Source organism: Bombyx mori, chromosome 10, assembly GCF_030269925.1.
Source record: "Bombyx mori chromosome 10, ASM3026992v2".
Classification (NCBI taxonomy): Eukaryota; Metazoa; Arthropoda; class Insecta; order Lepidoptera; family Bombycidae; genus Bombyx; species Bombyx mori.
In genome coordinates, this window is record NC_085116.1 from 16,798,807 (window position 1) to 16,820,702 (window position 21,896).

At 35.8% G+C, this 21,896-nt stretch overlaps 1 protein-coding gene across 10 annotated transcripts in view; it reads right to left on the reverse strand.

The window, feature by feature from the left end:
- Window positions 1-21,896, reverse strand: part of LOC105841880 (disintegrin and metalloproteinase domain-containing protein 11) — a 576,915-nt gene that overhangs the window by 452,926 nt on the left and 102,093 nt on the right. The window contains exon 1 of one of the 10 annotated variants that reach the window (XM_062670761.1): window positions 2,430-2,555. The exons of the other annotated variants lie outside the window; for them this stretch is intronic. The gene's annotated coding sequence lies outside the window, so the exon portion shown is untranslated. Of the gene's footprint in view, window positions 1-2,429; window positions 2,556-21,896 lie in introns of those variants that run through there. 10 annotated transcript variants of the gene reach the window in all.

The following is a 21,896-nucleotide window of genomic DNA, read 5'->3' on the forward strand; positions in this document are numbered from 1 at the left end:
GTGCTCTAATCATTATAAAATTCATACGCTATATTGCTAGCATTTTGTTTGTTCTTGCCGCAAAGCAATTACACTTACAATGTACCTACGCGTACCTACACGAGCTAGTCATGTCGAAATATATGTAGTCAGATTTTTGACTATTCGATTTTGTCTATTTCGGCATTTGTGCCTATGATAAATAAAATAATGACGATTTCATTTTCTGCGCAGATAAGCTAGAAAAAATATGTTTAAAGTCTTTAAATTCATTAAAAAGGAGAATCCTTGAAAGCTAGTCCAGAAGTGAGCTGCGATAGCTATGCGCTTTACTAAGAACTTTTAAATAATCCATAGCAAATAATTAAATGCATTTGAGACTACTATTGCAATTCCGAAATGATCCCTTATATATTTTTTGTGGCTACAATTTTTATTAAATATTCTAACGCTCATAAAAGCTTTTAGTTTTTTATATAAGCTCACGGCCGTTTTGATGTTAAGCTTATCATCAGATAATAAACAAGTCGCCTAGTAAAACAATCCTTAAACAATATGAATTGATACACAATAAAATAAAATAAAAAAAAACAAAAGTATAAAAATTAAAATAACTGATTTCTCATAATAAATTATCATTTAAAAAAATATAAAATCGAGCTTGAAAGCTTTAAAAACCTTGTAGCCCACCACTACGTAACTCAACCACGTCAAGAGCTACAACGTAGCACCGTAGCGGCACTTAGATTAGTCCCCGGCGAGAACATGGCCGATATTGATATGACACGCCACTGAAGAGATAGAGTTTTTATTATTATGCTTGAAGCAGTGATATTATAATAAATATTAACAATATTAACTAGTTTATTTTGTGCAGACATGTAATAAATGTAATTATTAAATTCGTTGGGTAAACTTCCCTAGACACTTTTTTTATTGCATTAGATTAATAAGCCCCAACTCATATTATATTAAGTGACTACCGTGACTCATGGACTAAACAACTTGCTTGCCATGCCCACCATGAGGTCGATGACTCAACTGTATTAAAGTTCGGATGTTTTAGCATCCAAACGGATCGCAATGCTGCTTTACGGCAGAAATAGGTTACTAGTGCCTATCCGTGCGAACTTTCAATACGTTTGACTTTAACTACACGTGTTATTCCTTCATCGAGGAAGACATTTATGAGCACCTGCTAAGTATTTCCACAGAAAGAGTCGTGAAGTTTGAGCCGGTACGATCGTGCTGCTTAACACGAATAAACCAAGCAACTTCATCCTTTAGGCTAAATAAAACGAGATCCCGAATAAAGATAATATCTCTAACGAAAATGTTGACAGCCACGAGGACTTGAATTCGGGTTCTAGAATATCGATAGTGTCGTGGAAGTCAGACTCGCTAATTAATCAAGGTAACCAACAGTCAGACATAAAAATTAAATATATTGTATTAAGAGTGGAGAGTATTTAATGATAGGCAGCGGCTTGGCTCTTCCCCTGGTATTGCTGAAGTCCATGGGCGTTGGTAACCACTCACCATCAGGGGGCCGTCTGCATACAAGGACAATAAAAAAAATAAAAAAATTAAGACGCAACGAACATTAACAAATAGTAAATAAGTTATTCTATTAAGGAATCCAGATTTTTCTGTGTATATTCATATTTCCTTCTAACAATGTGACTTCTAAGTCTATAACCGCATCTTCTCTTCCTTCTAAACGCCCATAATTACGTAACGTAGCGAGCGAAATCGCTACGACGTAGCACTAATTGCTACGCAACTTGTAGTATAATTGCTACGGCTTTTCTGGCGCACCTCGTGTAGAGTCACTGTGATATTCAAAGCTGTATATATATAGTAGGATTTCAGCTTTGCTTAGAACTTTTTTTCGAGCAGAATTTTTTGCTTCAATTTCATTGAATAAAGTTAGCTTTCAATATGTATTTAAATTTACTTTTGATGTTCGCTTTTAAATTAAATTACAAGTCTGATGGAAACGGAAATTCAATTATGTTTGTTAAAATCTACAAAAATTTAGATAAAAGTTGAATAAATACAAGAGAAGCTTTTTTAATTTTTTTATTGCCCTTGTAGGCAGACGAGCATACGGTCCACCTGACGGTCAGTGGTAACCGTCGCCCGTGGACTTCAGCAATGCCAGGGGCAGAGCCAAGCCGCTGCCTACCTGCTTAAAAGTACACTACGAGAGAGTCGTTTTTATTAATAAATTGGCGCTAAGTAAACGATTTCATTGAATAAGTACGTTACTTAGATCTTATTTACAGAAGAAGTAGTTGTTTAATGTAGTTTTTTTTTTTAATAATACAAAAGCAGTTTCTAATTTTTTTTCACTCTATTGTAAAAAATAAATATCCCAAAATACATTTATTAATTTAATTAAACATGATTCGTAAGAAAAAAAAAATATTAATGTAAACAAAACTTACCGATAGTCACTATAAAATTACAAACACGACATTACTAATAGCGAACATGTTCTCCGGAAACTCATAAGAAATATCCTAAATAAATTATTCTCTAATCTTATTTTTTTTCAAAAATAAACACGCACTTTCACTTTGTTTTCTAGAAATCCACACGATGAGTAGTAGTCCTGGAGGTCCAAAATCATTTCGCGCGCGTGAACGTTATATCTAGCGTCATCTGTGTAGCATGGCACCTGCGACGCGCGCCGCTGTCGGCCGACGACTGACGCGTACTGCCTGTGTTGTCAGGGAAAGCGAGAAAAAAACTACCATTTTTCCCGGGACTTTCACTGGTAGGTTTTTCTTGGTATACTTTTTTACTGGTATTTAATTTAGTTACAACCACGTTTCCATTTAAGTAGTCAACAGAATAATTCACTAATTTTTGTGTGTTTTCCTATTTAAGTGACACAATTTAAAATTCAAGTAAAGCTACCATCGTGCGGTTCGCTTCTAACCATTATAATTAAAATTTCGTATAATTTAAATAAGCGTGTTCTGATCCCGATCCAACAAAACACGTTTTATAAGCACATACAAATTAAATTCTCAACGAGCAATCATTCGTAGAATTACGGGTGTCGTATCTCAACGGGGTCGTATTTCGTACGCATGCGTGGACCAGCCCCGCCCTGCCCCGGGTCTCACCGCACGATATTTTAAATTTCAAAGAGAATTGACAACAAATTCGATAATCGAATACGACAATATTCGTGAAAGAAAATTGCGAAGGACTCCCGTAATAGGTCACCTATTGAGTGTTGAGTTTCGTCTCTATTGTTTCGTTCGGGTTAGAAAGGGATGGTCGCTAAGAAGTACACGTGCTCCGATGTTCGTTTGAGTCTAAATCGGTGATACATCTCGATCTCAATACATTCAGAGGGGATATACATAATTCAACGAGAGCTCGTTTAAAGGTACTTGGAGAAATACTACTGTAAAATGTAAAACTTTTTGCGAGTAATTTTGTACATATTTAAAACAATTACTTTTACACTAAAAAAATCTTAGTAACTTTTTTGTGCCATTGTATGCAGACGATCATACGTTCAACCCGATGGTAAGTGGTAACCGCCTCTCCTAGACGGGGCACAGACAAGCTACTGCCCACTAGATATAAATGCATTAGTTAAGATGCCATTTCTTCCTCGTGGAAATTTTGTATGAATCCATGATTCGAACATTCGAAGTTGTCATGGCCTAAAGATAAGACGACCGGTGCATTTGTATTAAGCGCTCACCGGTGCTCAAATCTTGCAGGCCGGTACCAATTTAAAACGAATTACGTACTTAACAAATGTTCATGATTGACATCCACGGTGAAGGAATAATGTTCTGTACTGAGTTATTTAATTGTAAAAACCGATAGAGATGTGACCGTTTATTTTAAAGTACAAAGATAAAATGTCTTCATTAGATAAGAGGAGTAATCTATTTTAGCATACGACTCTATACAATGAGTAAACAAAGTGTAGAGTAGACATTTAATATTTGATACAGATTACGGCACAGATTAAACATTTGAGAGTCATGTGCCTACGCCACGCATAGCATCATGTAATAAAAAGAAAATAAAAATTTATTTGCTTAACTACTGGTGGTAGGACGTCTTATGGGCTCACACGGGTACCATCATTCTGCCTATTTTTGCCATTGTACTGTAAAACAGTGACCTTAGAACTCATATCTCAAGGTAAGTGGCGTTCCGTTGTAGATGTCTATGAGCTCCGGTAAGAAATAAAATTAAAAGTTGTGTATTTTTTAAGAATATTCGGTGCCTGCCTCATGATCTAAGCCATAGCATATTCGAAACAAATCCACTCTATCAGACGGTTTGACTAGCGACAGCGAACGCTACTAAGATATATGCAATAAAAAATTATAATTTCCACTCAAGATTTTTAGAAGTCGTCGTGGTCTAACGGATAAGACGTCCGGTGCATTCGCGTTGAGCGCGATGCACCAGTGTTCGAATCCCGCAGGCGGGTACCAATTTTTCTAATGAAATACGTACTCAACAAATGTTCACGATTGACTTCCACGGTGAAGGAATAACATCGTGTAATAAAAGTGAAACCCGCAAAATTATAATTTGCATAATTACTGGTGGTAGGACCTGTTGTGAGTCCGCGCGGGTAGGTACCACCGCCCTGTCTATTTCTGCCGTGAAGCAGTAATGCGTTTCGGTTTGAAGGGTGGGGCAGCCGTTGTAACTATACTGAGACCTTACAACTTATATCTCAAGGTGGGTGGCGCATTTACGTTGTAGATGTCTATGGGCTCCAGTAACCACTTAACACCAGGTGGGCTGTGAGCTCGTCCACACATCTAAGCAATAAAAAAAAAAAAAAAAAATCAAGACTCTAGTGGTTAATTTTGAAGATATTAATACCGATTCCGCACTGAAGAAATAATGGCTGTAATGAAAATAACTTAACTTAGAACCCTTAACTTAAATATAGAGCTTATCGTTCCGTTTATTGATTATGTTACCTCAAAAAAGACCTGCGAAAGCTCATTACTCTCGCTACGATATTTATAAGTAGATATAATAAATATACTATAAGAATTTGCTATAATTGGCATATCGACAAACATGAATAAAAAATCCGATAAGATCTTTTTTTTTTTATTGCTTAGATGGGTGGACGAGCTCACAGCCCACCTGATATTAAGTGGTTACTGGAGCCCATAGACATCTACAACGTAAATGCGCCAACCACCTTGAGATATAAGTTCTAAGGTGCTCAGTATAGTTACAACGGCTGCCCCACCCTTCAAACCGAAACGCATTACTGCTTCACGGCAGAAATAGGCGGGGCGGTGGTACCTACCCGTGCGTACTCACAAGAGGTCCTACCACCAGTATCTTTTATAATTATTTGTTTCCTAAATTTCAGTTCCAAATATTTACCATTTTCGCGGTCAGATCACAAAGGATTCATCACAATGGTTTTCATTTCAGCAAATCCATAATTTGGTTGTTCGTAATACACATACCGTTCAACTGACTGAGTTGGAACTTCATATTATTTACGATAAATTAACAATTATGAACTATTCGACCACGTGTAGTATTTACTTTCAATAAACGCATCTGTTTCTATATAATTGTAGTATCATGCAGCATTCACGGCACAGCATAGGTGAGTATTTATTAATTGGAAAAAACGAGGTTTATATTTGTAAACGACGTATATAATTTATTAATATATTCCTCTTAATACTGTATAAACTATTTTATGTATGTATGTGTGTATATATGTATGTATATGTATATGTGATTTTGTATATATGTACATATACTTTTTTTGTATGTATTCGTAACTTAATATAAATTTCATTACACCTACCACTATTTACTCTGCACTACCTTTGGTTGACTGGTAGAGAATGCCTTAGGCATTAAGTCCGCCAATGTAAATTTTATATGAAGTGTAATAAATATATAAATAAATAAATATATTTCTTCACGCACTTAAAGAATTTTTTTATTTATGGGTTATATTATAATTAAAATAACTTTAGCGGTTTTATCTCGTGTTTTTTATTATCATTATATTATTTTTTTGCAGAAATTAACGACGGAGGGAATACCTTCCACCGAGCGGGTGAAATTGTAACGTAGACCGACCGTCCGAATGTTGTTGTTCGGAACTTGTATGTATGTTACGACATTTTCAAGATAAGCTTTCTTGAAAATGTCGTAAGCGAGATTCAGGCATCTGTCAAATATCTTGCGTTGCATGATGGCTACCCGCCACAACTTTGACATTTCGAATACTCTATAGTTTTCGTTATCACAGCGAGGAGTGAAGCTATGTGATTTGTTTTATTTTGTCTATTTAGTGTTTCTTCGGGTTTAAATGTGTAATAATGGTGGTTTATTAACTGTTTAATATCTGTGAAAGTGCACAAATGTGGGAAAATGAAACAAAGCCGCTGGACGTAACTTCTCGGGATCCTCTAAAAAGTCCACTGAAAAAATCTTAGTAAATGACCACCATTTTACTGAGATTATATTTCATCCCATATCATCTCAATTCATTTCATTTAATTTCATCCCAGTTGATTAGTGTCTCAAATTAATCATATTCATTTCTTTTCACTCCATAATATCATTTTTCATAAAATATGAATAATATAAATTAAAATAAGACATGACTTAAAGGTCTCAGTCACCAAGTCATAAAATCTCTTAAAAACAGATTCGATTATCTTTAGGATATGAACTGCGTATTAACGCGACAACCTTAACTGTAGACAGAGCTCGTTCTGAAATAGCCTTATTCAAATTTCAATTTTCAAATGGCCCGACCCTAGGTTGACTATTGACAAATCTAAAACGGAACAGAGAAATTAGATTATCCCTTACATCAGGTATCGAAATTAAGGGTCTCCTGCCCTTTGACACTCCTCTTTAAGCTCGGCGTGTATGTGTAAGTCATATTACGTGTGCGACTGGTAAAGGGTGATGATTGGCTTTGGCTCAGTATTAGAAACGTATGCCTATTAAATAATATCAATAGTGCTTTGTCGGGCAGGATTAGAAGCTTAACAAGATTAGAGCTTATTAAGATTATAGCTTATCAAGATTATAGCTTATCAGGATTATAGCTTATCAGGATTATAGCTGTTACTAAGTGAATAGCGCCATTTGCCTTAGGATTAAGGTCGAAATAAGTTTGAATTAACTTTAGAACGAACTCCATCTCCACGGTGTTGATTTAACACAATTAAAATTTCATTTGTCAAACGGAATATACACTTCAGGGACAGACGATGTAGTTGTGCCCTTAGCATTACTAATAACCATGAGTGACGCCAGTTACCGTCAGTAGGGCCTTTTGCTTATTTGACTCTCACAAAAACAAGGGTACACCGGCTGAACTATCCTTCAATCAGCACATATTATGCATAAATTGACACCAGCAATTGTAAAGATACAAGGCCACTACTCCTCGTACAGAACTGTCTTATGGCGCCTTTTGCAGGAAAACATGTCATAGCGCTTTAGGAGAGGTATTCACGTCAGATGCGGACGGGGCAAAAACGATCTCTGAAAACTAATTGTAGAGCGAAGGGCTTAGGCGAGTAAGGAATTAAGATACCGTTTTGAAATTCTTAGCTCAATGCTTACAAGACTCGTTAAATAAACGGGAAAAGCATTCGTGAACACTAATGTGTGTGTGTAGCGAATGCACTGAATGTGCAGTGATGGGCTGGCCACGCGTCATTCACTCGATTTACTGGCCAGTCGAGCCGAAACGTGACCACGTAGAGTCGTATAAACCAATCTATACAACGGAATGTATACTCTATTGTCAGTGTAATAGAGAAAATATTACGTTTTAAGGAATTATTCAAAATTCGGTTTCGTAAAATGCTTTTCGGAATATTTTTTTCCTGGATTTTTCGTTTGAACGTAGTTTAATAATTAAATTTGCTCTACAAAAAAAATATGTTTTATTCAATTATTTCATTCCGTGCTTTCCGTTTTGGATTAATATAAAGGATGTAGTAATTTAGGGTGGATGCATCTGGATGAAAACCTAAATCTGATCACGAATGTTACCATAGAACAAAATAACTCACAAAAATGTATGTTTTGACTTTTACGAGTTATCTCGCTTTTATTAGTTTCGATTTATTATTTCGAACGTTTCGCTCATTGGTGGATTTCGTAGGTATGGTTTTGTAGTCATGGACGACTTTTATTTTATTTATTAATAGTTTTAATTATCTCTACGACTCGCAAAAGCCGAAAAAAAAGACAATGAGAGTTCTAATTAATTAGAATTCATAATATTAAATATAAAACGCATTGTGAGTATTTTTTAATCACATCATTATTTTAATTCGGGCTAACAATTTTTGTGTTGTCCTGGTTGAGCGTACGTGCCGCTTGATATTAAATGATAGCCGAAGCTTATAGAAGCTCAACTAGAATGGAGTAAGGGACATTTCGAGACAAAAAGCTCTGTTACATTGGAGAACTGCTTTAGTGTTTCGACTGTTTAGGTGAAAATGTACATTTTTTTTTATTGCTTAGATGGGTGGATGAGCTCACACCTGGTGTAAACTGGTTACTGGAGCCCATGGACATCTACAACGTAAATGCGCCACCCACCTTGAGATATAAGTTCTACAATCTCAGTATAGTTACAGTATAGTACATTAAATTAGAGTAAAATAATAAAATGATTTTACTGTCAACGGTCCTTGATGCATGTTTCTACGTTAATATGACTTCTTGAAATTGGTGAAAATTATGTCGGACAATGCCATAGATAAATAGAGATCAAGTTAAATAAGATTATATACAAACAGCTTTTAAATCTATTATTATTATTTAATTATTTTTATTCAAGTATAGAAACAGTATTCGAGGTTCTGACCGGTTTATATTTTCGTTTTTCTTCTTTGACCAGACTAGTTTATTCACTTATTTATGTTATGTAGAGTCGTCACACATATCTAAACAATCTAAAATATGTAAAAAGGTGAAACTGTGTTTGTTATCTTCAGTTAAATGTTTTTTAAGTTCAAAAGGATCTTTCGCTACTCCCGGATTCTCATTTCGTACCCATCAATCGATAAAGCTCCAAATCAAAAAGCTCGGAGCTTCCAAATCGGGAAGCAGCAGGTAGAAACACGGAATAAACGCCGAGGGCACCGTCGGGGCGGAAATCGAATCTGGTACCGGGTGACCTGCCCTCCACGAGGTATTCACTGCGCACCCGGGAACAGATCGAACCGGGGATAATTGAATGTTTTCCACTAAACTGGCTTCTCTCGAAATCGGAGTTACCTTGATTTCGGCTTGGCAGGTTTCGTGACGAACATTTTTTTTTTATTTCTTTGTTTTAATTTTGTTTAACACGTTTTGGAACGAAGTTCCTTATGCGGAGGGGTACCCTAACCGGGAAAAAAAGGCCGTAACGTAAGATTTTTTATTTATTTATTTAATTTAGTTGGTGTGTAAATTTGACAAATATCTGTATCACGCTAACGACATTTTCAAGATACCCTCGTTTGAATGAATACAAGTTCCGAACAACAACTTTCAGACCATCGATCTACCGAGCAATAGCCCCGATGGAATTTTTTTTATTTTGAAATCGTCTCGAATTTTTTTTTCTTCTATAAATCAAGAATATATTCTTAAAAGATCATACCCAATGTATGTGATATAATTACGATTACTACGGCTTGTTATGAGTCCGCATGAGTAGCCTACTATGACACGTACATGCTGCCTATTTCTACGTACGTTCCAATTTAAAAGTGCCTCTCAATTGATACATTCTGGTACTTCTGCTTATCTACGTCCAAAACAAAAAGACCTGCTCTTTAGGCATCTTATAACTAGATACAGCTTTGAAAAACCTTTACCTGTCTCCCAACATATTTTTTTCAAACAACGATTCGGAGATTCTTAAGGCATTAGTACGTATCGACACTTTAATCAGTTAGTCCATCAAAAATGCTCTGTGACTGTAATTCTTTTTGTCCTTATCCCACATTACGTAGGGTCAACCTAGCATATTCTCTTATCATGCTGCATATTTTGCATATTTTCGCTGCATAGATTTGGTATGAATTTGCTGTCAACCATCCTCGTGTTATATATATCCATTGCAACGTATCATACGGAGGAACTTTATCTGTTTCCTCTTTTGATATTTCCATTACTTCACAAATTTTTGTCTCTATGATTTTCATTTAATATTACGATAAACATTTAAATTATAATTTAAATAATTCGAACACCAAAAAGTAAAAAATAATAATTCACATTTTATTCGTTTTTCACCGCAGATACAACTCGATAAGGAAACCTTTCATATAAAAATTGAAATGAACAAAGGAAATTGATAACATTTTACTTGACAACCTCTTTTCCCTGAACCTGTGACCTTTACGAGACAAATCATATATGACGGATGACTTTATGATAATTCTCGTTTTAAGGGCTCATTCGATTAATAAATTGATGTTCTTTTCTGCTTTGGAATTTTATCAAGCTCTTTGTGCGGCGCGTACCTTCTCAATGTACCAGGGCAGAAATGAAAAGAGGCAGTTTGAATGTCGTGAACTTAAGGACTGAGTTAACGAGAGTAAATTATCATAGCTTTTTGAAATACATATTTGTATGTCATGGATAACGACTTTAGTAATATTAAGACATTGTTTTGATTATTATTTTAAATGATAAAATATTGTTTTGATAAATATCACAAAAATGTAGGGTAGACGCCGTAACGCCAGAGTATAAAATGGCGGTACGTGGACAGAGTCGTCTCAACCCATGCATCAGCCCGCTGAGTTTTTCGCCGGATCTTCTCAGTGGGTCGCGATTCCGATCCGGTAGTACATTCATTCGCGAAGCAATTGCTCTTGAGTTGTTAGGTCTCCTTCGGAGGCACTCGAGCAGTTGTTAGCAAATCCCACCCCTCCTGGCTGAGCCTTTGCTCGCCCACCTGTCCTGGTGAAACTGGAAAGGCCTTCGGCAAACCGGCAAAAGAGTCGTCTCAGTCAGTCTCAGTCAGTCTCGGTCAGTCTCAGTCAGTCTCAGTCAGTCACAGTCAGTCTCAGTCAGTCTCAGTCAGTCTCAGTCAGTCTCAGCCAGTCTCAGCCAGTCTCAGCCAGTCTCAGCCAGTCTCAGCCAGTCTCAGCCAGTCTCAGCCAGTCTCAGCCAGTCTCAGCCAGTCTAAGTCAGTCTCAGCCAGTCTCAGTCCGTCTCAGTCAGTCAGTCGGTCAGTTGAAACGAAACTGTCGGCTTACTCTGTCATTGTGAAAATTATGTGTTGAGAGTTTCAATAATTATTATTCAAAAGGCTTTATTGACAATTATTGCAATACACTAAGTTCAACCGAATACGAATGATGACGAAAACGGCCGCTCAGCCATCCCCTAGCACCGTCATATATTCTTACAAGAGTAGGTTGTTAAAAACAAATTTAACAACAAGAAGTTTACTGACTCCATGGACAGATTTAAATCAAATTTTAAAATTTTCGTTTTTGTTTACAGAAACATTTAAAGTTAATTCCGAGTCAGTGGCTAAGTTATGACTATTTAAATGCTAATAAAAGCCTAATCGAAATTAACTTTCTGGTTTTTAACCTGATATAATTTATAACTGGACTCCAAGCACAGTATTGAGGGTAATTTTTCATTAAGTTGCTTCCTTTAATACCTGTTCAAGTGCTATTTTGTTATTGATTTTAAAAGTGACAACGAAGCACTGTGAATCACTGTGATACTTGTACACATCTTAGATATGCATTTCTGTCAAATATTTTGTGTTGCACGATAGCTACCCGTTACACTCTCGCTACAAAATTAAAATAACTATCATTCCAAAATCACTCATAAGCTTAAAACTCAACACCATATTTCCGAAAGACTGCTAATAAGTAATAAGAGCAAAAAAAATGCTAAAACTTTCCCAGCATACGAACAGCGTAATCCACACACGCTAACCTCCTATTAGGGGCATGTTAATTGTTCTTTTTTATAGCCCGCCCAGCCTTTGGGCCGTCGACGTTGATCCTTTATCTGTAGGGCTGTTTTTACCTAAGGGATGATGTGCCATAAAACATCTTAAGTTATTGGGTTGGAGCCGTATATTTGTTTGGGGTACGAATTTATCTTAACATCGGCATTAGTGCGTAAACAATAGTGTATAATATAGCACCTTTAGAATTAAAGTGGCTTAATCCATAATTCTTGTTTTTTGATAAACGTCAAAAATGTAATTGAAGAGTTGTCATTTTTCAGTTTAGATTTTTAATACTTTAAGTTAATTAATAACTTTAAGGTATGCGTTAGATTTAAAAGAGACAGAAAGTGCACGTTGTCCTTTTCTAGGCTAAAGTCTAAATTTAATTTTGATTTTAAATTTTTTATTTTTTACACTTTGTATAAAATTCATTTTCTTAAAATTTTCAGTTCAGCCACTTCAGTTCTTAAGTTGTGATATATTGTACCTACATTACTTCTTTTACTGTGGTAAATGAGAAGACAATTGCCTTGCTTTCTTAATGTTTACCGGACATTATAATGGTTGGAATCTGTGAATACTGATGGTAGAACCTCTTGTGAAGTCCGCATGGGTAGGTACCAACACCCTGCCTTATTCTGCCGTGAAGCAGTAATGCGTTTCGCTTTGCAGGGTGGCGCAGCCGTTGTAACTATACTGAGACCTTAGAACTCATATCTCAAGGTGGGTAGCGGCATTTACGCTGTAGATATCTATGGGCTCCAGTAACCTCTTAACACCGGGTGGACTATGAGTTCGTCTACTCATCTAAGCAATAAAAAATAATAAAAAAATAATGCCTTTAGAGTCTCAGAATCGTTTGAAAATTTTATATTGGAAGACAAGTAAAGGTTTTTCAAAACTGTAGCCTGAAGAGCAGGTATTTTTCTTTTGGACGTTGATAAGCAGAAGTACCAGAATGCCGAATGTACGTAATTAAAAAAAAAAAAGAGAACGCCGTTGCTCTACTAGAGGCTTGAGCTTCGAACTTCAATTATACGTTGAACCAACGAAGCCTGATCGCGCTCTATATATTGTCTATTAGTACAACTCCCAAAAAGCACTACCAGCATTATAAAAAAACTAGCTGTAACCGTCCGCTTCGCTGGGCATTTAAAGTTAACATTATTATTTCTCACCCCCACAAAGATTCTCATCATTAACGCCCCCGTAACTGGTCCAACACTCATATATATATTAGCCTATCCATTAATTACATGCATTTTCTATATGAATACCAAGTTTCGAGTCAATCGGATGCATGGTTCAGTAGCTATAACGGAACATCCGTAAAAACCGCTGTAGATTTATATATTAGTATAGATATACAATTGTACTTTTATTTATTCCTCTGCCAATGTTGACGAGCACACGAGCTCACGTTCTACCAGACGCCGAAACTCTTAGACGTTTGACTCTTATTGCTACCTCTTGCTTTGATAAGCACACAATTGCATTATCCTAATGTTTATGGTGCTCTTCAAGCCTGAACGCTTGATACACACCGCGTCTGAAAGTGGTCCATCCGTGGTCATGGCACTTAAAACAACATCGACACATCGAGAACACATTAAATGAGAAAATCTAAGTTAGAACCTTCTAAGTATTAGTGTTCGATTTTAGCATTTAAATGATTTTGAACAACAGTACCATTAAAATAGAATCTAATCTTGAACAATTAAACTCGAAAGTTTTTTTTAACCCCTCAGGCGTCCAGCAGACAACAAATGACGTGCGCCCAATAAGAACTCAACCAAACAAAGTTCATTTTTGCCAACGACATTAACAGGCTCAACCATAAGAACTTATAGCTAAGTTATCGACAACACTTTTACAAAACATTTAAAACTGCTTTTACCGTTTAATAGACGGGAGGGCTATTAATATTATTCTACTATTAACGACCAATCAAATTCTTGCAAATTTAAAGTAATTTTTAAAAGAGAAATTTAATAGTATTTTTAATTATTTATAAGACTCGCAAGCAAAAACTGAAGAAGACTATAAAATTGTCGCCCAGTCTCGATCCAGCAACCCCTGACATCGGAGGCGCGCATAATGCCAACGGGTCGTGTCGCAACAATGAAAGATAATATCCTAAAGTTGGGCAGAAGAACTTATATAATAGTAGCAATAAAGGGCCGGGCTATTCATCTTACTAATTTATTTTTCTGCCAAAACTCGCTCCACCGCAAACAACAGTTGGATTTCGAAGAAGATAAGGTTTTGAAATGACCGTGATCTATGTGCTAAGACATTCAGCGAGCACCTATCGAGCTTAACGACTAAACAGAGGTTCTAAACTTGCAGACAGGTACAATATTAATATATATAAATTACGTGTCATGTTGTTTGTCCGCGACGGACACCTAAACTACTGAATCGATTTTAACATATTTTGATTTTACTTTGTGTTGTTTTCCAACTTAGGCCATGGGATGATTTTTATTTCGATTAATGGTCGCAATATTTATTTATTAACAATAAAATGATTTCTTATGTTGATTATTGTTCTGTAATTTTCATAAGTCTAAAACAGATGGCGCCTTAAATCAATTTTTACAGACAATTGTAATACTGTCTGACATTAATATCTTATAGATGGTGTTAAAAATATCAATGTTTCACATAAGCTACAATTTAATGGCTTAAACACCACGTGTAGCTGAGGCTAAAGTATAAGTGAATTTTATTTCGTAGTAAACGCAATACAGTGAAATCCAATTACTTTGTTAATATTTGGTATTAGCTAAGCCGGCCGCGTGTTATTTAGAAACAAAAACCTTAGCTACAGCAACGTGTGGCCGGGTCTGCTAGTTATTTATAAGGCGTAACTAACATATGACATGACTGGGTCGGTGTTGCAGTATTTAGCGCCCCCGATTGCTGCGCCGAGGGTCGTGGCTTCGATTCCCGCATCAAACAAACATTGTGTGATGAACAGCTTTCTTTGCTCTTTGTCTGGCTGTTTATATGTATGTCGGAGACGGTCATTTGTTTGGTAGCTAAACGAAACGCAGCACGATTCCCAAGAGATGGCAGCACGATTGCGGTATGGTCGGAACTCTGCTAACTTCGTGCTACGACAGAGCCTAGCCGACGGAGGTGCGTAGACGCCATCACACTTACCAACCAGCCTTCTTGAAAAGCGGTGCCTCCGTCCTTAGAGCTGTCATTCATTTTCGTTTGCTAACGTCAAGAGAAGATTTCTGAACTGTTCTAAGACAACAAACGTGATTGGTGTACTCAATACTTCTCTTAGCTCGATCACCCTATTCGACCCTGCGATGTCTGACGATGGTGTTAATAATTGTGGCTTCTCCGACATGTATATATTTAAGCCAATATAAGTATGTGTGTCAGTATCTAGTACCCATAACGCAAGGAATCTTAATTTGGAGCCGGATGACCGTGCGTGATTTGTTCCCAGTTTTTTTTTTTATGTAAGCAAACGATTTTCACTACAAACAAATAATATTTGATCAGAAATCACGACTACTCCGGTGTGTTGGATCACGACACAAAGTCTTCGTATTCTCTCATCTGAAGGGTTCGAGAAACGTACATATTAGAACAAAATTGACAATGAATTTTAATAAAATTTGAATTTAAAATAGTGTAAGAAAACATGATTTTATTGTAAAAAAAAAAGCGTGGGCTGCATAGTATCAGTAGTTATAAATATTTTATGAACAGATATGAGTAGAAGGGTTATTTTGATAATATCCTGAAAAGCACATCACGCTTTTTTTACAATAAAATCATTTTTTCTTACACTATTTTTAATTTTAATTTATTAAGATTTATTTTCTATTTTTTAGTTGGATTTTCTATAAAAGCGTATTTTGTTAGGTTTTTAAACAACTATTTATTTTTCATTTTTTAGTTGAATTTCAATTTTTTCATATTTTTTTCCATTATTTTTTTCGTATTGAATTGTCATCGGTCCTTGATAAGTATACCAAATTTCGAGTTAATCCGACGTTTTGAAGGGGGTCAAAATCATGTTCAAAGATTCCGTTACAAACATACATACGTCTGAAGCTAATAAAAGCGTATTAAAATCACATCATATTCGTGACGGCATGCCGATGTCTAAAAGCACGGTTAAGAAGTCTTAATGTAATTTATGTTCTTTTTTTTATCATATTTTTAATTAAAACAGATTAATTACGAAGCCAATTTCCCCGCGAAGATCGGCCCTCTTTGAAGCTTTTGTGATTTTGGACAATACTGAGATTGGCACTTTCATCAAGCTTTCTTACTGATGTGTATTCTAATAAAACATTAATGCAAAAGTTAAAAAGTTCCACCAATAACCCACATTACACCCATGATATTCAATATGAATGCAAAACGACCTCATCCCGGATCGTAAACTATGGAAGAGCATTAAAATATTCAATTGAATTATATTTATTGTGACCATAAAGTTGTGATAAAATTGACACGATGGAAATAATATTTTTTAATATAAAATTATCTTCAGAATCGATTAGGTTTACCAAAAAAACAATGGTAATGAAACGGACAGAAATATTCTTGTAAATCGGTTATTTGTGAACGCATTATTAAATTCTCGTAAATCGGTGATTGGTGAACACATTATTCTATGTTTCGCGGGAAAAAAAAAGTTTGCCTATCTATCTCTGGGTTTCATGTGGATAATACGTAAGTGATGGATGAAACTCCTTCTCCTCGTAGTAGTGCATCTACAGATACTTCTTTACACAGTTCTCGATAAGATAATAATAGAAAACTGTAAATAGAGACGGTTTACAAACTCCATCAGTTACGACGCTAGTTTTAGATATGAGGAAAAGTTTGAAGACCAGATTTTCTGTGAAACATTAATATAACACACTTCTGTAAGTTAGTCTTTGATCAGTAATTTATGTTTGAGTTCGAGCTCTATATAATTGTGAACTGAAGATTCAATTATCAAACAGAAGGGCAATAAGAAGACAAGAAAACATTTTAAAGTTACAGTTGTATTAAGAACAAGTAGAGTAAGAATATATTATAATAGAATAACTATATCGTACTGTTACGCGCTAGGATTCGGAATAAATAAAAATTCTCCCGGAGTACAACTTAAAACTGTATTTAGCACTTAGAACACTTCACAAACACTTTAAAATTCTCAATCCACTTCTTCCGCTTCGCTTCAGGTGATCCGTTCGTGCCATCTCTGCAACGATACCACATCCTTTGAATTATCGAAAATATTCCACACTAGCGACCCGCCCTCGCTTCGCTTCGGAAACATTAAAACACACATGAAACCAAAAAAAAAAATAAAAAAAAAATAAAAAAAGTAGCCTATGTTCATCAGGGACAATGTTGGCTTCTAATGGAAAAATAATTTTTCAAATCGGCCCAGTAGTTTCGGAGCCTATTCGAAACAAACAAACAAACAAACAAATCTTTCCTCTTTATAATATTAGTATAGACAAGTCGAGTATTGTGTTTCCGCTATCTAACAATAGATGTCGTTGTACTTCTCGAGCGTTTTAGATGCTACTAAATCCTTCGATATTCGTTCGATTGTTCGGCGATAGATGGCGTTACTCTTACCGGCGTAAAAATGCTAACGTAGAATTAATATTCCACCGTAACTTTTCTCATCAAGAAATATACTTTATTATCACGTATATGACCTTGCGTAAAGTGATTATCGAAGTTGATATAGTACTCAAAGAACGCTAATGCCCATTCCCCATTACCAAATTTGTCATTCTCTATTACCAAGATATTTAATTACAAATCCAGGATTATCAATCGGCATGAGTAGGTACCACAATTCTGCCTATCTTTGTGAAGAGGTATGCATGTTCTGGTTTAGGGTATGGCAACCGTAAAGCAAAACAGCTGATACACAAGTCATGAATTGACAGGTCAGTGGACGAGCTCACGGACCACCTGATGTAAAATTGTAACCAAAGCCCATAGATATCTGCAACATATTTGCCGCCACTTACCTTGAGACATGAGTCCTAAGGTCACAGTTTTTACAGTACGACGGCTGCCCCACCCTTCAAACCGAAACGCATTACTGCTTTACGGCAGAAATAGACAGGGTGGTGGTACCTACCCGTTCGAACACACAAGACGTCCTACTACCAGTAATTATGCAAATTATAATTTTGCGGACTTGATTTATGTTACACGATTTTATTCCTTCGCCGTGGAAGCCAATCGTGAACATTTGCTACATCCGTATTTCATTAGAAAAATTAGTACCTGCTAGCGGGATCCGAACATCATCATAACGCCACATACGAGTGTACCGGACATCATATCCTTTAGGCCACGACGACTTCTAAATCGGGCTTCATTTCTATTGTTTACGATAATCACCTATGAGACGGACCATTCGCATTCTCACATCATATGCTACGTCATCCCAATAATATAAGTTTTATTTTGCTTTTAAAAGTTATCCTCTCAAATAATTCCTCCGTCCTTATTCTTTCATAGTTTCGAGCAACCGTTATCACATAAAATAATACTAAAGACAGCGAGAGGACGTGTTGCAAGCCGGCATATTGCGTATCATTGTCTTTTCTATTTGATATGATTTTTCTCGGAGATGTTCGGTGATTTAACGCTTAAGAACATTAACGACAGTCTCATTAAGCTTGAATATATAGCTATACAAGTTCTAAACAACAATATTCGGGCTTTCGGTCTTCCTAGTCATAACACCTGTTCATTGGAAGATCTTCCTATTGTTTTTTTTTTTTATTGCCCTTATAGGGAGACAAGCATACGGCCTTGATGGTGAATGGTTACCGTCGCTCATCGACGTCAGCAATTCCAAGGACAGAGCCAAGCCGATGCCTACCGACTATTGCCTACCCTAGTCGTACCTAGTCCACTAGTCATATCCTATGACTAATCAGAACCTGAACTTGCCTAACGCTGTAAGAAAAATAATCCCAAATAAAAACATGTATGTGGCATAAAGCCTACACTTAAAAACACTTGAATAACAAGCCGAACGAATTATTTAAAAGGACGTTTTATGACATAATGATGTATTATCCCGGTAACCCTAGTCAAGAAATTAGTTCAAAGCAGGTAGGTACTAAATTATTGTATATTCTTCGGTTTGTGCAGATGCTTGTTTTCAAGAGCGTCCTGTGTTAACGGATCAACAACGCATCATAACAACATAAACATAAAACAACATCATACATTGATGGCTCATCAATCAATGAGAAATCAGGGAACGCATCATTGGTACCAATTGTCTAATTTTGAATGAAAAAAGGACTTTTTGGCAGGAACGCGAGGTGTAAAATTGTGTGATTTGTTTTATTTTGTCTATTTAATATTTCTTCAGGTTTAAATGTGTAATAACGAGGGTTTATTAACCTTTTAATATCTGTGAAAGTGCACAAATGTGGGAAAATAAAACAAAGCCGCTGGACGTAACTTCTCGAGATCCTCCAAAAAGTCCACTGAAAAAATCTCAGTAAACGACACCATTTTACTGAAATTATATTTCATCCCATATGATTTCATCTCATTTCATTTAATTTCATCCCAGTTGATTATTGTCTCAAATTAATCATCTTCATTTCATTTAATTTCACCCCATATTATCATTTTTCATAAAAATAAGAATATAAATTAAAATAAGACATGACCTAAAAGCCTTAGTTACTAGGTCATAAAACCCCTAAAAAAATGAAAAAAGATGGACGCGCATGTCAATTTACGTATATTCGTAAAATAATTAAAAACAATATAATCAGTACTTGAAGAAGTAAACGCATTTATTAATTTTCGTGGCCACCTCAGGATACCTTTAAGAAATAGACGCAATATCCTGAAATTAGTGAAACTACACGTTGAAAGACTTCGTTACATAGACAGATATAGGTTAGATATTTGACAGTAAAACATATTTCCAATTCAACTAAATAATACCTAATGAATGGTAATCAAGTTTTCAGAATTTTGTTACCGAAGTGTGAAATTGAGTTATTCTAGAATTTGTAATTTTTAATTATACTACTACTATTCAATGATTCTTAATTTCAAACTTGAAAATGTTGTCAGCTATTGCACCGTTGTTTGTATATATTATAATTAAGGTGACATTTGTAACGTATCTTTCTGTTAATTCAATAATGTTCTGTATTTGTAATAGTTTTGTTGATACAATTAATGAAATAAATAAATAAACATCACAACATCAAAAGTTCTTCCAAAACCTTTTCTAAGCTCTAGATTACAGTAGTGAAATCGGATTTTTCAATAACTTCACGTTAAAAATGACCGCACAGATTGTATTAATAACATTAGTACCAATTAGAACAACTTTCTTCTTCTTTTTCCGCACCTTATCCCACTAGGTAGGGTCGGCACAGCTAATTTTTCTCTTCCATTCTCTTCTATCAGCCATCATCTCAACTCACTCTCACTCCTCTCTCTCTCATCATTCACACACTCCATCCATATCTTCTTCGGTTGACCCCTTCCTCCTCTACCTTACACTACCATTTCCATACATCTCCTAGTCACATGCGTCTTCTCTCTACGTATCACATGTCCATACCACGGTAACCTAATTAGAGCATTACTACCAATTAAATAACAGAATTAACTAAATGTCCGATTTCAAAAATTATATATCATCCGCTTCTATTACCGAGATATCTATATCTATACTAATATTATAAAGAGGAAAGATTTGTTTGTTTGTTTGTTTCGAATAGGCTCCGAAACTACTGGACCGATTTGAAAAATTCTTTTTCCATTAGAAGCCGACATTGTCCCTGATGAACATAGGCTACTTTTTTTAATTTTTATTTTATTTTATTTTTTTGGTTTCATGTGTGTTTTAATGTTCCGAAGCGAAGCGAGGGCGGGTCGCTAGTGTTTAATACGGTGGAACTTATCATACGTTACCGGTACATGTCGCATGAACCCACCCACCGGTGTATGCAAATGCATGCCGACACGGAATAAATTAAACTGCGTCTCGTACAGCTGAACTGCAACCTAGGTTGTAAAAACATGTGCTAACCGGATATGCGAGGTTGAGAACTGCATAATTACAGACCGGTCATGTTGTAGTTTTGCACTACTTTCATCCGCACTGTGTTAATTTTCACGAATCTATATACATGAAGAAAAACTTTGTATCCCTTTTTACGGAAATTCCGGATACGAAATCCGCGGACGGAGGAGAATGAAATTTCCCACACTTGTAGAGAATATAGAGAAAGAGTACAGAATATTAATATTTTTTTAAAATTATGCCTAAAAATACATTAAATCAATAAAAAAACATTACACACACTACCATGTATTTGACGCACACACGTATGCATACTATTTATTTATTGTCAAACTTTTATTCTTGACGTCTCTGGTCAAACCGAGAATAGATTAAATATTGTTTGTATTTATTAATAATTTTCTATAGTGTATTCTTGGCGAAATTTGTGATTATAGAAGTATAATATTCTTTGAAAATAGAATCATAATAGTGTACAAACTTACAATTTTAATTAATTATAGTCGAATTTCGACTAATGCGGGACCACTAGTTTAAATAAAAGTGAATTTAAATTAACCTAAAAATAGACGGTAATTTGAGGGAAAGGCAACTTAAAAAGACTCGGATGGAGTGTGTGAAAGAGGATATGCAAGAGAAGAGTGATGACGTATGATAGGCCTGAATGGAAAAAGAGAAAATACCGCATCACTCGCGAAACGGCTGCTCTTGAGTTGTGCGGTCTCCTTTGGAGGCGCTTGGGCAGCTGTTAGCAAATTCCATCCCTCCTGGCTGTGTCTTTGTTCACTCACCTGTCCTGGTAAAACTGGACAACCTTCCTTCCTAAAAAAGGAACATATCAAGTCG